Consider the following 18,448-nt stretch of genomic DNA (forward strand, 5'->3'; position numbering starts at 1 on the left):
AAATCTTGGTCTCCATGAAAATGGCCACCTCCATAGGCATCAATACATGGACATAGGACACAATTTCTGAACTGTGTCATCATGCCACAGATGGCGAAGCCAACCTTGTCTTGTACTGGCTCGGCATCAGGGAGAATGCCAGACTCTTCAGGGAGTGAGGGAGATCACCACTATTTCAGGGAGTCTCCCTGACATTCAGGGAGAGTTAGCAAGTATGGGCAGAAGTGCTAACCACTAAGCCCCCGTGCTGCCCATGCCTTGATTGTTGGGTAATGGGTGTGACATTGATGAATAATCAACCATAAATTGTGCGATGTCTTGTGTTGCTTACAGAGATATTTTTTTTAGTAGTCATGTAGGTGTTAGTCAGGGGGTATAATGGGTTGAAAGTAGATTTATTTACTACTAATTTGTTCATTGCCTCCATCCCAGTCTGTCTAAAGCAGCGATAGGTAACTTAGGTATCAGGGGCCACATGGGAGGGCCTTTAACCTTCAGAAGGGCCCTTAATCTCAGTAATAAATTAAAACCATGCATTTAGTCAAGGAGGCACACCTATCTCTGGTGACATGTCAGGAGGCATTTTAAATAAGTGTTACAAGCTATAACAAACAAATCTAACAATAAAGCCTGGGGGCCACAGGTTAAGGCTCTAAGGGCCACCGGTTCCCGTCATTAGTCTAAAGGATATCTCTTTCTGGGAATCTGAGGTATGCCCGCTGGGGGTTACCTGGCAGAGCCTGTGCCTATCTCGCCCACAAAGACTGATTGCATTTTGTACACAATAACCTTTATGCTACACACACATAAATCCTATGTGAACAATCAGCAATAGGATGGTTTATAATCAAGCGGTGACAATTTGCCTTATTTAGAAGGACAATTACTTAAAGTAATACTCATTTTGATTGATATTTGTTTTTGTAGGTGCAAGGAACAGGACATCTAAACATGTAAGTGTGCATGCAAGTAAATCAATGTGACATACATCCTTTTGGAATCCTCAAACAATAGCTACAAAAACAGCAAGTTGGGTACCTAGGATACCGGAAGATGTGTAACGGGGTAGACTGGGGCAGTTGTCTCAGGCAGATGTCTTTACAGAGGCAGCATTTTGATAGAATACATTTTTATAGGTTATAAAACTCCAATGCCTGTACACATAGGTGATGAAAAACATTGCCTGTTAAAAGCAAACACAAAACATTCAAGGTGCGTTCTCAAAACCTTTCTATGATTGTGTACTAAGTACTGGACATCACCACTTGTGGATGCTGCAGGCAGCATTGAAATAGACGCAAAGCGGACAAAGGTTAGAGAATGCGTTTGTACAGGACATCCTCTTAGATTATATTTTTTAACAATCTGTGTCAAGGGCAGAAAGCAATATTTAAAAATGCGCTTTGGATGCCTGATTTCCTCACCTGTGTGTACAAGCCCTAAAAGAAAGGGTTGTAATGTTCTATATAATAAATAAGGAGATCACCACTGCTTGGCTTCACTTTTTCATAAAGAACAAATTATTTGAGATACTCCTTCTATTGCGGAACTAGCCCTGTGGCTGCCTGATGGTTATGGAGGATGTACTGTGGTTTGTAGTTTAACACCCTCAGCCCAGAGCCGGATTTACACCTCATGGGGCCCTAGGCAAGATATCGGTTTGCCCCCCCCCCCCACCACCTTCACACACACAGTGGCCCCTCGCACACACATAATACACGCACACAGTGGCCCCTCACACACACATAATACACATAATAATACATGCACGCAGTGGCCCCTCACACACACACACAATACACGCATGCAGTGGCCCCTCACACACACACACACATAATACACACACACATAATACACGCATGCAGTGGCCCCTCACACACACATAATACACGCACACAGTGGCCCCTCACACACACCCACATAATACACACAGACAGTGGCCACACACACACACACACACACACAGACAATACACACAGACAGTGGCCACACACACACACACACACAGACAATACACACAGACGGTGGCCACACACACACGGGGCCGCCCTAGGCTAATACGGCCGCAGCGCCCCCCTCCCCCCCCCCCCGAATATATATGTGTATTGGAACACTCCAGAATATGAATGTTCAGGTGTATTCTCCATCATTCAAATTTAGACAGATTGTGCCATTGTCTCTTACCTGTTCTTGCTCTTCTCTCTTGCAATTTTGTTATCCTATCGCTGGCTTCTGGAAAGTTGGCGTCCTGTTTTGAAAAAGCAAAAATTTATTATAATGCAAAATGTTAACAAACCCTGAATGATTAGGCCCTTTAGTTAAAACAAAACACCCCATTATGGCCAGCTAAAAGTATCCCATTGTACAGGCATATATAAGCAATATCTAAATATTTGTGGTCAATCAAATACAAAACTCTACCAACCCCATCTCACTAATATTTAATATTCTAGTGATTGCTGAGACCACAGAGAGCATCCATGTGACCACCACACAATCATGAGATTATGCCCTCCAAAGCTGCTTTATTTTTTAAATAACCCCTGCAGCCATTTTCTTTAACCCCCTCCTACAGCCATTTTCCTTACCTCCCACCCTGCATCCATCCCCCCTGCAGCTATTTTCCTTACCTCTACTCGGCATACTTGCCAACATTTATTTTCTGGCTTCCGGGAGATGCCGGCTGGGACGTGGGCGTACAGGGGGCGGGGCGCCGAGATCGCATCATTTTGGCCCCGCCCCTTGACGTGATGACGCAAATTGCGCCATTTTACAGCGGGGGCAGGGCTAAACGCCGCGATTCCGGGTGAATCGCGCCGTTTAAACCGAATTTTGACGATCAGGGAGATTGCCACACTCGCCCGGGAGCAAAATGTGGAAGTCTCCCGGACATTTCGGGAGAGTTGGCAAGTATGCCACTCGGTAGCTATCCCCCCATCACATCAAAACTCCCCCAGTCACATATATCAGCCCCCCTCCTCTGCCCTCCTTCACACATATCAACCTCTCTCATTCCCTATAGATTTTCATGGCAGCCCCCCCCTATAGATATGCAGGGCAGGTTCCCCCCCCCTCCCTATAGATATGCAGGGCAGGTTCCCCCCCCCTCCCTATAGATATGCAGGGCAGGTTCCCCCCCCTCCCTATAGATATGCAGGGCAGGTTCCCCCCCTCCCTAAAGATATGCAGGGCAGGTTCCCCCCTTCACTTACCTGTAGTTGAGTAGTGCTGGCCAGCGTCGCTCCTCTGCTCCTCAGATCAGCAGACAGGAAGTGAAGACGTCCTGCTTCCTGTCTGCTGCACAGCAACAGGCAGCCTAGCGATTGGCTGCCTGTTGCTAACAACTGACCACCAATGCATTTCATCATGGAGCACCAGACCCCCCCCCATCGTGATTATTATTTTTCTAATTGCTCCTGTGTCCCCTGCTGGGCCCCCAGAGACCCGCTAGGCCCTAGGCAGGTGACTAGGTTGCCTAGCGGTAAATCCGACCCTGCCTCAGCCAGTAGCAAAACAGTTGTTTTGTTGTGAGGCATATAAAGATTAAAATACTATGTATCAATAGTAAAATCTAGAAGCCAAATAACAACTGTTTAGTCAGGAGTCAAAAGTTGATGATAGATTTATTTAGTAGTAATTAGGGAAAGAGCGGAATGTTAGACCCCAGATGACTCTATTTCCAAATATCAACTAATCTATAGAGGTTAAAACTGTACAGACTCCTTTATACAAGTGTATTTTTACCTTCACTGTTTGCAAACAATTGAACATATTAGGCCATGAGTATATATGATCATTTTCTAAAAGGCAGCAGACAAGTTAATAACAATAATGTAATAATCATCTTATCGATTACTGCTTATAATTGAAATTAAATATTTTTAATTTGCACATGTTGGAATGACGGGTTAACATTTTTCCATCTAAACACCTAATGTTCTTATCCCCCAGCATGCTCCTCCAGTAGCCCCAATGTACGACACAGTAGCCGAATTCCCAGTTTATTCTGTTGTGGACAAAAACCGGACCAACAATATCAAGGTGGAAGAGAATGTGCAGTATGCGGAAATCGAGGTTGTGCGTCCGTCACCAAGAAAATCCCAAAAGAAGCCACCAGTCTTGCCAAACCTGGAGACTGAGTATGCAACTCTAAACTTTCCTGGTGAACCCAACTCTACCAGTCAACCCACTACTGTCCCTCAGAATCGGCAGTTCAGTCAAGGCAATTCTGCTGGTCCACCCAAACCACCAAAAAAATACAAATCCAGCAATGGTACTTTGGTTTAGAAGACCTGAATTGCTGTTAAGGAAATTATTTGTTTCGAAATCACAGAATTATTGAACCCTCAAGCACTGGAACTGTTCTATTGTCTAGCTCCATCATATTACCACAATGGGCCTTGCTTCTTGTAATTAATAATGGAACCATCTTATGGTTTCTTGCTAAGAAATTGTGACCCCCCCCCTCTTGAAACGCAGTTAAAAGACAATTGTTGTTTTGTTTTTTTTTACTTTAAGAATATATGTGGATGTAGGACTTGACATTTATTTGGTTTAGGTGTGGGGATTTTCAGCTAATTTCCTTTTGGGGGGGAAAGGTTACCAATCTCAGTTAGATTCAATGCTGGAGGTAACCTATATTTTTCCCCTTGAGTCATAGAATACAACATTTTATAATGTTGAGGGCAAGATGTGTTTTTCTGTTTTTGAAATTTTTCGGTCACCTCACCTAATAACATCTGATATCATCATATGCATTGCACTACATACCAATATGAACCACTTAGGCGCCAACATGGCCCGCCCCCAGCTGTGCATGTTTGGGGGGGCAACAATGACACAAACTGCATTAGTCCCACCCACTTTCAAAGACAGTGATGCGGCATTCAGGAGAGTGGCCTCCTCTTCTCCTGGAATTCTGGGAGAACTTCCCTGGATTTGGGAGTCTCCTGGACATTCCGGGAGAATAGGAAAGTATGGTATATGTATAGGTTTCCATAACAGGACAGGGGTTCAAATGTTTGACATTGTGTGTAGCCATTCTTACCATACTGCTATTATTAATCATTTTAGACCAGCTAAAATACTGTGCAGTGTCCTCTACTTACTAACGGGAGGTCAGGTGTAGATGAGGAAAATGACCTCCCCCCCCTCCTTTTTGCTCACAAACTTACTTAAAATATCTTTAAATCTGATCATTTACATTGATATTTGTGAATGTTATAGCTATATTATAAAATTCAAATTTATGATATGTGTTCCTTGAAAAAATTATGCACATTTTATCAGGAAATAACTGCATTTCAGATCTGTGTATATTTTATATGGCACTTACACCTGATTTCAACACTATAGTTGAAATTTTGTAAAGGTAATTGATGAAAGCGCAAAATATGTGCATACATGTAAGTTTCATTTCGTGCATGTGTCTGTTAGTTCACCTGGCATAGCGCACACACATTCTGGCTTTGGATACTGCCCCTGTAAAATCAATGTCTGCCCACAAATTACTTCAAAGTCCTACCTACTATCACTTTATGATCACCTTCTTCATTATTTCAACTTTTCCTTTTTCCTTCTAGAAATATTGCTTGGTTTAGACTCCCTCATGTTTTTCGAGCCACAAGCGTGAGGAGAACTTTTGTTTTTACTCATTGGTGGAAATTTTATTTACTATTTGCACCTTTTTGAATCTCATCCCACAAAAGCAAGTTTTGTTTTTGTGGGTGGGTGAATAATTAGGCGCATTGTACTCGCACTCGGCAAGGAACACACTCATCTGCTTCGCTCCTTATATCAGAAAATCCTAACTTTGTCCCGTACAAAATCTACTGATTAAATTTGTGCATGTTTGGACAAAAACAGGCATAAATGGGATTTTAATGAATGAGGCTTATGTGTTTCACTCTTATAAATCTTCTTTACTTTAGTTGGAGGCTGTGGTGGCGTTAAGTTCAGATTTTAGTATAAGTCACTACAGAAATTGATCACTGGCCACCTAAATATAATTACAAGTTGATCTAATGTGAATAGGATTCAAGTAACATTCACAAATGTGTATATATGTAAATGGTCTGATTATGGAACTTGAGACGTTTTACAGTCTGTATAATTGTTACTGGGCTCATCGCAAGCTATTTTAGACTCTTTAGAATCTCCTGCAGCGCCCTTCATAAAATTTATAGAAAAGAAATGTGATGGGCTTAGGAGAAATTGCACCCCCCATGATAAATGCTCTAGTAGATAGCATCTGTATTGTGTTTATATGTCTGTTTATACATCTTAGCTATTTTCTTATGAATAAATGTGTTAATGTTACTCTTTGCTCTTTTATAAAGGGCAGCCATTGCTTTATAAGTTGCACATACTTAAAATCTCATTTTACAAAAGAATAAGACAAACTGCTATGCAGATGGCCACAAAGTTATACTCTTTAGAATGTAACATAAAGCAATTTAAAATATATAGTTCCTTGTAAAGTGTAAATGTTATGCAAACCTCTTGTCAATGGGTCCTTGATTTAGAGCATGCAAATTTAGTTATTTGTCAGCTGACATGTGAGCTCTAGTATAACTAGGTGGATTGATTGATTAATCAGACATACCCGCTTTAAAACATGAAATAGGACAGCGAAAGAAACAATGCAACTTTATTGTGCCCATTAGGGTGGCAGCTGTTACTTGTGAAAGAACTTTAGCCATGAGAGTTCTACTTTAACTTAAGGTTACAGATACCCCCAAAAATCAGAATATGGTAATATTGTATAGACTATTATTTTTGTGATCTATTGTTATTAGTTTTTTTTATGTATATCATTGATTCTGTCCTGACATGTTGGCATCAGTGGAAGTGGTACCTCGTCAAAGAGTAACCACGGAGGGCTAGAAGTGACAGGATTAGCTTGCTTTACATGTGTACGAAATGCACCTCCCTTCTGGAAATGGGAAAATGCTGTGTATATAGTGACATCACCTTCCACAGGGCCAAGATACAATGACATTGTATTTAATAACCCCTGCATAGCCTCTATTACAGACCTATAGGGGCATATTCAATTGTTTGCGCTACTGCCTCAAGTAACGCGGCGTGCGCACTATTACCGTCATTACGGTAATAGTGCACGTAAATACCGTTCTTACGGTACATTTCACGCTGGATTTCAGCTACTGGTTCAGGGAGCTGCGAGCTGAAATCCGGCTTAGTATTACCGTAATAACGGTAATACTTTTTCTGTTGCGGAAAACACCAACAATTGAATATGCCCCATAGAGTATAATAGGAATATAATTATTATTCAGTAACAACGTTCAACATTTTCCACTTGGCAGTTTAAGGACTTGTTCCCACCTATCCACTGTTAATGCGCTTTTCATCCGCTAAAGCCTTAAAGTACATTAAAAACAGGATGAATTCCTTAATGTGGGCTTGTTAGAACCGCTGCCTTGTAAAATTTTAGAATGCAGTGTGTCCTATTTGTCATGTGTTAATGTGTGCTACCATTAAAATAGATTGGTATAAGCGCAAAGCATTAAAAGCACATAGAAAATATGTTACATATCCCTAAAGTGCATGATAGTTTTTCACGTGTTTTTATTCATTTTTTTACACATAAGATTATAGTACTTCAATATATTGCTACAAGCAAATATGTCATCTAATTATCCCTAGTTGGTGGAAAGAAACTATGTCCTGGTCTTTGTTCGGATGCACTGTACCATAGATTGAGACATGGAAAAGCAAAAAAAGTGCATTTGTAATGATTACTTTACTCTGTATAGCTGACATCTGAGTGCTGACCTGTGTACATCGATGACAACAATGATCCGTATACTTACCGCTGTACAATATTTTATATCACAATATTTTACATCACCTTGTACAAATGTTTCAAGAAAAAGAAAAACATATTTCAAAATAAAACATACATCACATTATTGTATGGCTGCTGAGTAACATGAAGTATTATTTAACATTGCAATATAAAATTTAAATTGTGTTTTTATTCTGATTCTTCAGATTTTTATTATGTTGCTATCTGTAGACAGCATCTAGCCTGAAATAGCCACAAATGGAGCAATTTGGTTATTTTTATCACAGAATAACTGCCAGTTTTGTGACCATATTTTATGAGGAGGAGGAGAGTCAGGCTGTAAAAATCTGGTTGTTTACCAACATGGCACTTGCTCCTCACCTTTGTAAATACAAGCACAAAACACACAAGCAAATCTGGTAACATGTTTGCAAATGACTCTCTTGTGTACTTGACTTTTCCTACTGACTGGATATTCCTCATTTATTGGTTTTATTTTGTTTGGGTTGTTTAGGTTTTGGGTGGCAGGTACCATTTATAACAACCTTTGCTCTTCCAAATTGACTTGATTTTCTACCCATTTGTTTTATTTGCACTTAGTGTTAAATTAATAGTAATATACTAATTACTTTGAGCAACAAAGTGTAACTGCGATGCAAATGTCTGCTGTGGGAGTAACTGCACAGCAAGAAGTAGCAAAAAGATGAAGGGTGGAGCCAGGGCCGGTGCTAGGGTCCATGGCGCCCTAGGCACTTTGTCAAAATAGGCGCCCCCGCCCCTGCTCCGTCTGCTCCCCTCCACTTACTGACACTGTCGGGCCGTGATGATGATGTCACGGCCCAACAGTCAGTGAGTGGAGGGGAGGAGACGGAGCAGAGAGGCGGCGGTGGTGAGCAATAGCCTCTTCCCCCCCTCCCTGTGGATGTATCTGAAGCTGTGCGGCGGCCGTGAAAGGTATGGTCAGCGGTCTCCGCACAGTTTTAAAGTAATTTTCATTCTGTGGCGCCCTCCAGAGCCCGGCGCCCTAGGCAAGTGCCTAACCTTGCCTAATGGGAGCGCCGGGCCTGGGTGGAGCGAGATAATGCCCGACGACAAACTATGACTGATGACCAAAAAGAATGTGACCGTGATCGTCATCGCATGTAAATATGACTCCTCAGCAAATTTGCCGTCACAGAGAAAACAATCGAAGAGCGAACAGGACAGAGGTAAAATCGCGTCAGCGTCTACAATGTTAGTGAACAAGATGAAGCTCTACGGTGATGTCCTGCCTGGAAACTTCACTTACTTCACTTCACTCAGAGGTGCAAGCAAAAATATGCAAAGATTTCAGTAGCGTATTAAGCACAAGTACACACAGGAAAACATAGCACGAGGCTCCCGCGGCACTTTGTGGTTAATTGCTCTTAGGGTTACAAGATATGCAGAATCTGTGCCCCAAAGTTCCTCTAAATGCACTGCCCCACCCACCTCTAATTAATTAACATGATTAGGTGTTTTGTGACACCTACTGAAACCGTAAGCCCCTGTTTGAGCACAATCAAATTTAAATCAAGTGGATGTAAACCCCCCAAATGTGTAGTACTGCTGACACTTCCGTGAATAGTAACCCCCCCCCCCTCAATTCTAGTTTTAGTGAGTCCCACAGAAATGATTGCTTATAAATGAAATGTGATAGACCTGTGCATTCAGAGGTGGTCAGTCAAATACAGTACATAACGTATATAAATGAAATGATAAATTACTTACAGATAACCTGTGTAGTGTATAGTATTTTCTTTAGATGTCACTTAGACTAATGGCACACCAGTGCTTTCTGTGCCTGTATATAAACACAAGAACCCAGCGTTCACCAGCTCTCCATTGTTTCCTATTGTAAGTGCTTTGCTACACAAGTGATCCTTATTACTCAATTGCTTAATGCAGCAATTTATCTTCTTCACATGAATTTCAAGTGATTAATCTTCTGCTTAGACATTATTCGGATGAGCAATTAATAGCTTGTTCAGTAGATTGTAGGAAGTTCTGCCAGTAAATACTTCATGAAATAGAGAAACCAGAGGAGGATTATTTTTGCCTCGGGGTGATTATTATCATGAGATTAATCGCATACAGATAGATAGACGTGGATAGAGTTTTCATAAGCGATTGTGTTTCATTGCAGTAACTATACATTGTCTATATAGCCCTAGCTATACACAGCGTGTAGCACCACAAAAATCTAAGGGGGGTATTCAGTTGTCAGCGAGTTGCTTTTTTGAGCATGTTAATTCATTTTAACACTGTTTTTTATCATTTTTGAGCGGGTTAACTTTACCCGCAATTCAATTCCATTTTTAACTCTACGTTTTTTCCTCAAACGGTCCTCTCGCGCTCCAGTAAAAGGTCTATTGAAAGTATAGGGTGTGTGAGAGGCAGCCACGTTAAAAGCTATTCAATTGTTTTTTAACGCGGCGGGTAAAACAGGAAAATATGCTGTTTTATCTCGCACCTCCTTGGGGTGTGTTAAAAATAAAAAACCTCTGAAAAGTATTCATGTAATAATGTTGAAAAAAAGGTAAACTTATGTTTACTTATGCCTAACTTGTGTAAATTGATTTTCTTGTGAAAAAATATTGAAATAAAAAAAACATAAAATAAAATAAAAAATAAAATCACTAATTAATTCTATTTATATATGTTTTGGAACAAATATGAATGTAGTAATATGTTTTGACATGGTATAGATGATTGTATGGTAAAAAATAGTTCAATGAAAAAAATATGCTAAAAGAAAGTACTGTAATATAGATATTATCAATGTGTAATACAATCTAATGTATGGAAATGTATGCAAAACCTTTTTTTGTGTTATACATGACAGCGTTAAATCTCCCCTTCACTCCCCTAAAATCTTGCAAACACAATTTTTAATGTGCAGGGGCAGCGTTACCTCTTTTTCAATTGAATTGCACAAGTTTTTCCGCTGCACTAATTTAAACGGTCACTATTGGCAGCAAAAACCCGCCGAAGATTTTTTTTTTTTTTTTTTTAACATGGCGGGGGGAAAAAAAAATCTCGCTAACAATTGGATACCCCCCTAAGGCCCCTATTTATTAATGTCTGCAGTGGCGGAACTACCATTGGTGTGGCAGGTATCGTGAACCGAGGTTCATGGACATAATGGAGCCAGCAGCATGGCAGAGGCAAAGGGTTGGGGCTCCCAATTCCCTTCTACCTGCCTCCCGGGGCCCACAGCTCGCTAGTTCCGTCTCTGAATGTCCGCATTTTTGGCCCCGAATATTATCATTCTTTTTTGTCGCCTATGGTAACTAATAAAGAATGATCTTTCGCTTTTATTTATCAAAAAGTTTAATCCAGGACAGCTCCTCCGATAAGGAGCTGTCCGTGCCGAAGATGTCCTGCTGCTATTAGCGCAAAATGTAGTAACGCAGCTCTGCTACCTGAGCCGCAGAAAGCAACGGAGGAGGCATTTCATCTGTGTATACTCCGCTGAAAATTCGGGCATGCGTAGTAATGAACATCCCATAGTGCATATCAGACCACAAGCACCGTGGAGGCGAGTGTACAGAGCTGAATTTCGGTCGATTATCGCATTGGGAGAAATTTTCTGTCTGTAATGTGTACCCAGCTAAAGTCCATTAAATGTAAATAATGTTTATTTCTCTTTGCTGTTCAAATAATTCTGCTGTACAGGTTGAGATAAATTAAACTGGAAAATGCCTTTATCTTGGCCAGCAAGGTCACACTTGGGCAAACTTATCTATATTCCTAAAAGAACAACAGTTTAAGCATAATGTTAATAATACTATAGTCCGGATCAGCATGCCGGTTCATGTGTACACACTAACCACATTTTACACGATTTACCTTCAGATCTGTGCTCTTCATTTGTCATAACCATCGGCTGAAAAGATCATGACTCTGCACACTCCATAGAGATCTATGGACACTGCCGGTTCTGACTGCATACACACTGCAGAATTGGAATGTCATTGTTCCATTGTTGAACGACATTTTTAGTCCGGTTTAAAAACAAATTGAAATGATACAATGTGCTTTGGAACATCGTTGCTGCGCACACACTAATACGATATTGGGCAGAACAGTTGTTTATCGTTTGAGTGACCTGATAATCGGCTGAAAACACTGGAGTCTGTCCCCAGGCTTTTGAGCTTTAAAACTCTATAATCAAATCTAACCATTGTAACGAGTAATACAGAAAACTAATTTTTTAAGGACTGTTATTATGTTATGTTAATTTTTTTTGCATCAACAAAAGCTTTGTTAAGTCATTTTAATTTATAATAAAATTGCACTGCCGATAGTTTTATAGTTTTTTACATATTTAATAGAAAGTGTTTGAAAAAAATAAAATAGACAAAAATTTGCAATACCCCTGAAAATATAATAGAAACTACAAAAGGCTACCATATAATTTTGGGTAGCTGATATTAGCAAAAATAGTGGAGATGATGGGGTGTCTGGTGTTAGAGAAAGACAAATGTATTGCAGCATTTGTGGATCATACACTGTAGACCTATATAAGAGGTACTAGTAGGATGTTCATTAAACTGCACAACACTAGAATTGCTTTAGCCAGTAATGAAAACTGGAATTCTTTGTGGTAATGAAGTGTCAATTACTCTACTAGTCGGAGGTCCAGAAGTAAGTGTGGTGTGTATTGCCTTTGTAGATATGAGTACTCAATGATGCGTGGTAAGTAAACAAATTTTATAATGGATTACAGAAGAGGCGAACAAGACATAACTAAAGGGGAAGATGGACAGCAGAGGTTTAAATACAGGTCTGATGTAATTATTGATGGAAACTACACTGACCATAGCAAGGTAAGTTACAAGGTAGGGATATGAAACAGTGATTTAATATAAGGATATACATATATGTGGGCAGCATGGTGGCTAAGTGGTTATCACTTCTGCCTTACAGCACTGGGGTCATGAGATCAATTTCCAACCATGGCCTTATCAGTGAGGAGTTTGTATGTTCTCCCCGTGTTTGCCTGGGTTTCCTCTGGGTGCTCTGGTTTCCTCCCGCACTCCAAAAACATACTGGTAGGTTAATTGGCTACTATCAAAATTGACCCTAGTCTGTATGTCTCTGTGTGTGTGTGTGTGTGTGTGTTAGGGAATTTAGACTGTAAGCTCCAATGGGGCAGGGACTGATGTGAGTGAGTTCTCTGTACAGTGCTGCAGAATTAGTGGCGCTATATAAATAAATGCTGATGATGATGTTGATATATCTATTCAAGAATGTGAAAGAGAATGGCGCACAAGACACATTATATGGTGGCTTTTAATGACAATGCCACATACACTTATATCAGGCGCGGGCTGCCAAAGTTCAAACAGCTGTCAGACTGAGCAGCCCGGGGGGCCCGATGCCCCCCTGCCCCCTGGCCCAGCCCGCCCCTGACTTATATTAAGGCAGAGGTGCTCACCCGGTCATCACGAGCTACCAACAGTATATGATTTCAGGATTTCTTTCATCATGCACAGGTGAGTTAATATATTTGTTTGGGTCAATAATTATACCACCTGTTTGTACACTAAGAAGCTGACCTTTTGTAAGCTGAATAGTGCTGGGATTGAGCACATGCTAGAACTGTAAAGCTGCATTCTTCCTGCGTTCAGCAATATCTTTAACTGTTGCCTCATCGGAAGCAAACTTAACATTTCGTATTAAATTTTTAAAATTTGTTAGATATAACAAATCCCCATTACCGGGATATCATCATCATCATCATCATTTATTTATATAGTGCCAACATATTCCGTAGCGCTTTACAATTGGGATATGTAGTGACCTGTATATAATGTAAAATGCACTAACATAATGAATAATGTGATTGATGGGTACACTTGCATTCAATATACTAATCATGTAAACATGGACTTCTACACTATATTCTGTGTCCCGATGAAGCTCTGCCAAAATGAGCTGTGATCTGTCCTCTGCTACTGTAACCATGGAAGAGTCAACTGGAGCATCCATATTCAGAGAGACCTGAAATCAGAGCCGGATTAACAATAGGGCTAAAGGGGCTACAGCCCAGGGGCCTCGGGCAGCTGGGGCGCCCGCCGGCATTTACCGGGTCGGGGGCGTTCCTGCCCCCGGCTCCGACTGTCACCTGTTCAAAGAGAATGGCAGGCAGCTAACAGCATACCATTTGCTGTCACTGTAGGACTTACGCGGCGCACAGTATTCTCCTTACTGAGGAGATCTCGTGAGAGTGAGACTATGAGTTATAGTCTCACTCTCACGAGATCTCAGTAAGGAGATTACTGCGCGCCATGTAATTGCTACAGGGAGTGAAACAACAGAAGGAGGAAAACTCAGGGGGGTCCTTATGGCTGGGGGGGCCCTCATAGTACCCTTAGCCCAGGGGCCTCCCTTTCCTTGATCCGGCCCTGCCTGAAATAGAAGAAAAACATTAAATGGAACGATAGAAATGAAGTTGATCACAAATGAAGTGTCAAAAATAAACGTATAGCTACAGTTTTCCACAAAAGATGGATTAAGATGAACCCAACAACAGTTTGCTGTGGGAATCCATCCACCAATGCTGATGGGATATCTGTACAATGTTCTCAAACGGATTTAGACTACATTATATTGGATTATCCTTTGCATATGAAGTAATATTGAATAAAAATTGCCCTTGTATGACAACATACCTTAAGAATTGGGAATGTTAAGTAAACGTTACCTGGAGCTATTCAGGAAATGAAGACGTATTGCTTTGTTATCAATTGGGAAGAAATGAATCTTAATGTAATTAATAAATAACTTGAACCTGGTAACAGTATTAAAGATTTATTAAAGGGTATATTCACTTAAATTGTAAATATTTAATGTATAGGCGCTGGGAGTGTAAATGTATTTATTTTCATATTGTTCATGTATTGAGTTATATGGTAATATGCCATGTTGGGGGAAGCTTGTTTTTGTAAGAAAGGAACTCCCATGCAAATTAAGTATTTTCATCTGTGAGTGACCAACATATTTTTCTAGTCTGAATGCACAGCACGGTGTCATTACCTTTCTATCCTGTATAACTTTTTCATCCTGTGTCTTACAACCTATCTAAATAATGGAACAGCAAGTGGTTTGGGAAATCAAATAACAGAATAATGTAATTTTGTTATATTTAAATTGTGTTATTTTCAAATCTAGAGAATATTACATCCTGAGGGAAAACATTGGCTGTAATATCTCAGACTTTGTGGTGCCAGCTAGGATCAGGGAGCTGGGTTACTCCTGCCAATATGTGTGTCAGAAACTGTGTAAAAAGAGCCCTGTTTGACGATGTTCTGTATTATTCCATCTGTACTTCTGGATAATCATTAGTATCTCAAAGTAGTGTGAAAATGCCTTTGTTAAGACCTCTTGAGCTATTAATCTTCACTGCTTAAGGATCCTGCTTGAACGTCTACTTACCTGCTGTAATGTGACCTACAGATCAGACCCTTCTAATCCGTTATCCAGCTCTTCTGAGGTTAGAACCCAGCGTCTACTACCAACGCTCTACCCGCTACCCTGAAGCTCTGGCCAGTGTGATAGGCCAGGGGAACCATCCACAGCAACCCTGATCTGAAGGAAGAGGTCAAGGGTACCAGCCCAGATGCCCAGTAAGGGGGTACACTAGCAGCGAGAGTTACCCAGAAAGAAGCGGTTGTAGGTGTAGGTGAAGGAGCCTAGTGGTAGCAGCTGTGCCCATCCTACTGCGTTTAGAGGGGCGAAATGGGGATAAAGAAAGTGGGACAGTGGCAAGGCAAGCCCAGGCGGCGGTCTCCAGCAACACGACAGGGTGGCATAGGAGGTCCATCTTGTCACAAGCCTTTAGGGTTCAAAGTAACAATGATACAGTATTTATATCCGTCAACATTAGATCTGTGGCATAGCTGTACAAAGTATTATGTTTCTTTACTGTCAAGGTGTAAGTTGTGGAATATCCATATTTACAATGTATGTCTATCCATCAAGGTTTTGCTGTATTGCACGAGTTCATGTGTTCTTAACTCTTCATCAAGCCCCGGCTGTTATCCTGCATAAAAAAAATTATAATAGAAATGTTTTTCATTTCAGAAGTAAACAAATAGTGAAAAAAAATAAAATGTTTATGAAAATACACGAATCATTCTTAAATATATGAAAAATTTTAATAGCAGTAAATAAGCATTAAATTCCGTAATATAAGTGTTTTCTAAGTATGTAATTCTAATAGTTAAAAATTAGCAAGATTGCACAGAAATTGTAAATTAGATGATACTTACATGAAAAAAAAGTATTGAATAACGTTTGCACAAACATGACTTTCAATGTTAGATACATAATTTTCTTCTTATTCAGGCAGCACTTCTGGATCCTCCAGGATATTGAGATTTGGAACAACTTGAAGGTTGTGCCGTTACCAAATGTTGTGCAACATACAACATAGTGTGACCATAACGATCCAAGCAGCGAAATCGACTTTTCAAAATTCCAAATGTCTGTTCTATTACTCCACGCGTGGCTATATTGGCATGCTTGTTTCACCTTCTGCCACTGTCTGGAGTCTTTCAGAAAATAAATATAGTCCTTGACATGCTTATCAAGGGCGTCTATTACCTTTGAAACAAACAAACTTGCAAAATGTGGGTTTTGAAAGTCCACCCACTGCTGCAATGTTGGGTTAAAATGACCCAGAGGCAAAAAATGTTGCATGCTATCAGCATTTGTTCTTCTGGTCTTAGTCTCCAATTCATGTTTAATAAGTGCGTATAGGACTAAAATGGCCACAGATGGCAATTGGTAGAGTCTAAAACACTGGTTCCCAAAATGTGCGCCGCGGCTCTCAGAAGTGCCGCAGCGCTGTCACAGGGATCCCGTGGCCAGGAAGAAAAGAAAAAAACAAAACATACCAATCTGGCGGCACATAGGAACCAGCATCCTCCTCCCTCCTCGCTTCTCACTGAATGTCGGGCATGACGTCATCACGTCCAACATATTCTGTGAGAAGCGGCAGGAGAGAGGAGAATGCTGGGTCCCGGGCGCCGCTGGATTGGTAAGAAGACAGAAGAGAAGACAGAGGAAACAGAAAAAAGAAGGCCAAGTATGGTAAGTAAAGAAAGGGGAGGGGAAATAGGGATAGGGAACAGCAATGGAAGGGCAAAAGAATGAAGGAGGGGGCAGAGTGAGGATGAAGAGGGGCAGAGTGAAGATGAAGAGGGCCAGAGTGAGGAGGGCATGGAGTGTGTGGATGAAGGAGGACACAGAATGTGTGGATGAAGGGGGCACAGTGTGGATGAAGGAGGGCACAGAATGTGTATGGATGAAGGGTCACAGAGTGTGGATGAAGGAGGGCACAAAGTGTGTGGATGAAGGAGGGCACAGAGTGTGTATGGATGAAGGGTCACAGAGTGTGTGGATGAAGGGGGGCACAGAGCGTGTGGATGATGAGGGCACAGAGCGTGTGGATGAAGGAGGGCACAGAGTGTGCGGATGAAGGGGGCACAGAGTGTGTGGATGAAGGGGGCACAGAGTGTGGATGAAGGAGGGCACAGAGCGTGTGGATGAAGGAAGGCACAGAGCGTGCGGATGAAGGAGGGCACAGAGTGTGTGGATGAAGGGGCACAGAGTGTGGGTGAAGGAGGGCACAGAGTGTAGATGAAGGAGGGCACAGAGTGTGTGGATGAAGGGGGCACAGAGTGTGTGGATGAAGTGGGCACAGAGTGTGTGGATGAAGGAGGGCACAGAGTGTGTATGGATGAAGGGGCACATAGTGTGGATGAAGGAGGGCACAGAGTGTGTGGAGATGAAGGGGAACAGAGTGTGTGGATGAAGGGGGGCACAGAGCGTGTGGATGATGAGGGCACAGAGCGTGTGGATGAAGGAGGGCACAGAGTGTGCGGATGAAGGGGGCACAGAGTGTGTGGATGAAGGGGGCACAGAGTGTGGATGAAGGAGGGCACAGAGCGTGTGGATGAAGGAAGGCACAGAGCGTGCGGATGAAGGAGGGCACAGAGTGTGTGGATGAAGGGGCACAGAGTGTGGGTGAAGGAGGGCACAGAGTGTAGATGAAGGAGGGCACAGAGTGTGTGGATGAAGGGGGCACAGAGTGTGTGGATGAAGTGGGCACAGAGTGTGTGGATGAAGGAGGGCACAGAGTGTGTATGGATGAAGGGGCACATAGTGTGGATGAAGGAGGGCACAGAGTGTGTGGAGATGAAGGGGAACAGAGTGTGTGGATGAAGGAGGGCACAGAGTGTGTGGATGAAGTGGGCACAGAGTGTGTGGATGAAGTGGGCACAGAGTGTGTGGATGAAGGGGCACAGAGTGTGGGTGAAGGAGGGCACAGAGTGTAGATGAAGGAGGGCACAGAGTGTGTGGATGAAGGGGGCACAGAGTGTGTGGATGAAGTGGGCACAGAGTGTGTGGATGAAGGAGGGCACAGAGTGTGTATGGATGAAGGGGCACATAGTGTGGATGAAGGAGGGCACAGAGTGTGTGGAGATGAAGGGGAACAGAGTGTGTGGATGAAGGGGGGCACAGAGCGTGTGGATGATGAGGGCACAGAGCGTGTGGATGAAGGAGGGCACAGAGTGTGCGGATGAAGGGGGCACAGAGTGTGTGGAT

Source organism: Mixophyes fleayi, chromosome 11, assembly GCF_038048845.1.
Source record: "Mixophyes fleayi isolate aMixFle1 chromosome 11, aMixFle1.hap1, whole genome shotgun sequence".
NCBI lineage: Eukaryota > Metazoa > Chordata > Amphibia > Anura > Limnodynastidae > Mixophyes > Mixophyes fleayi.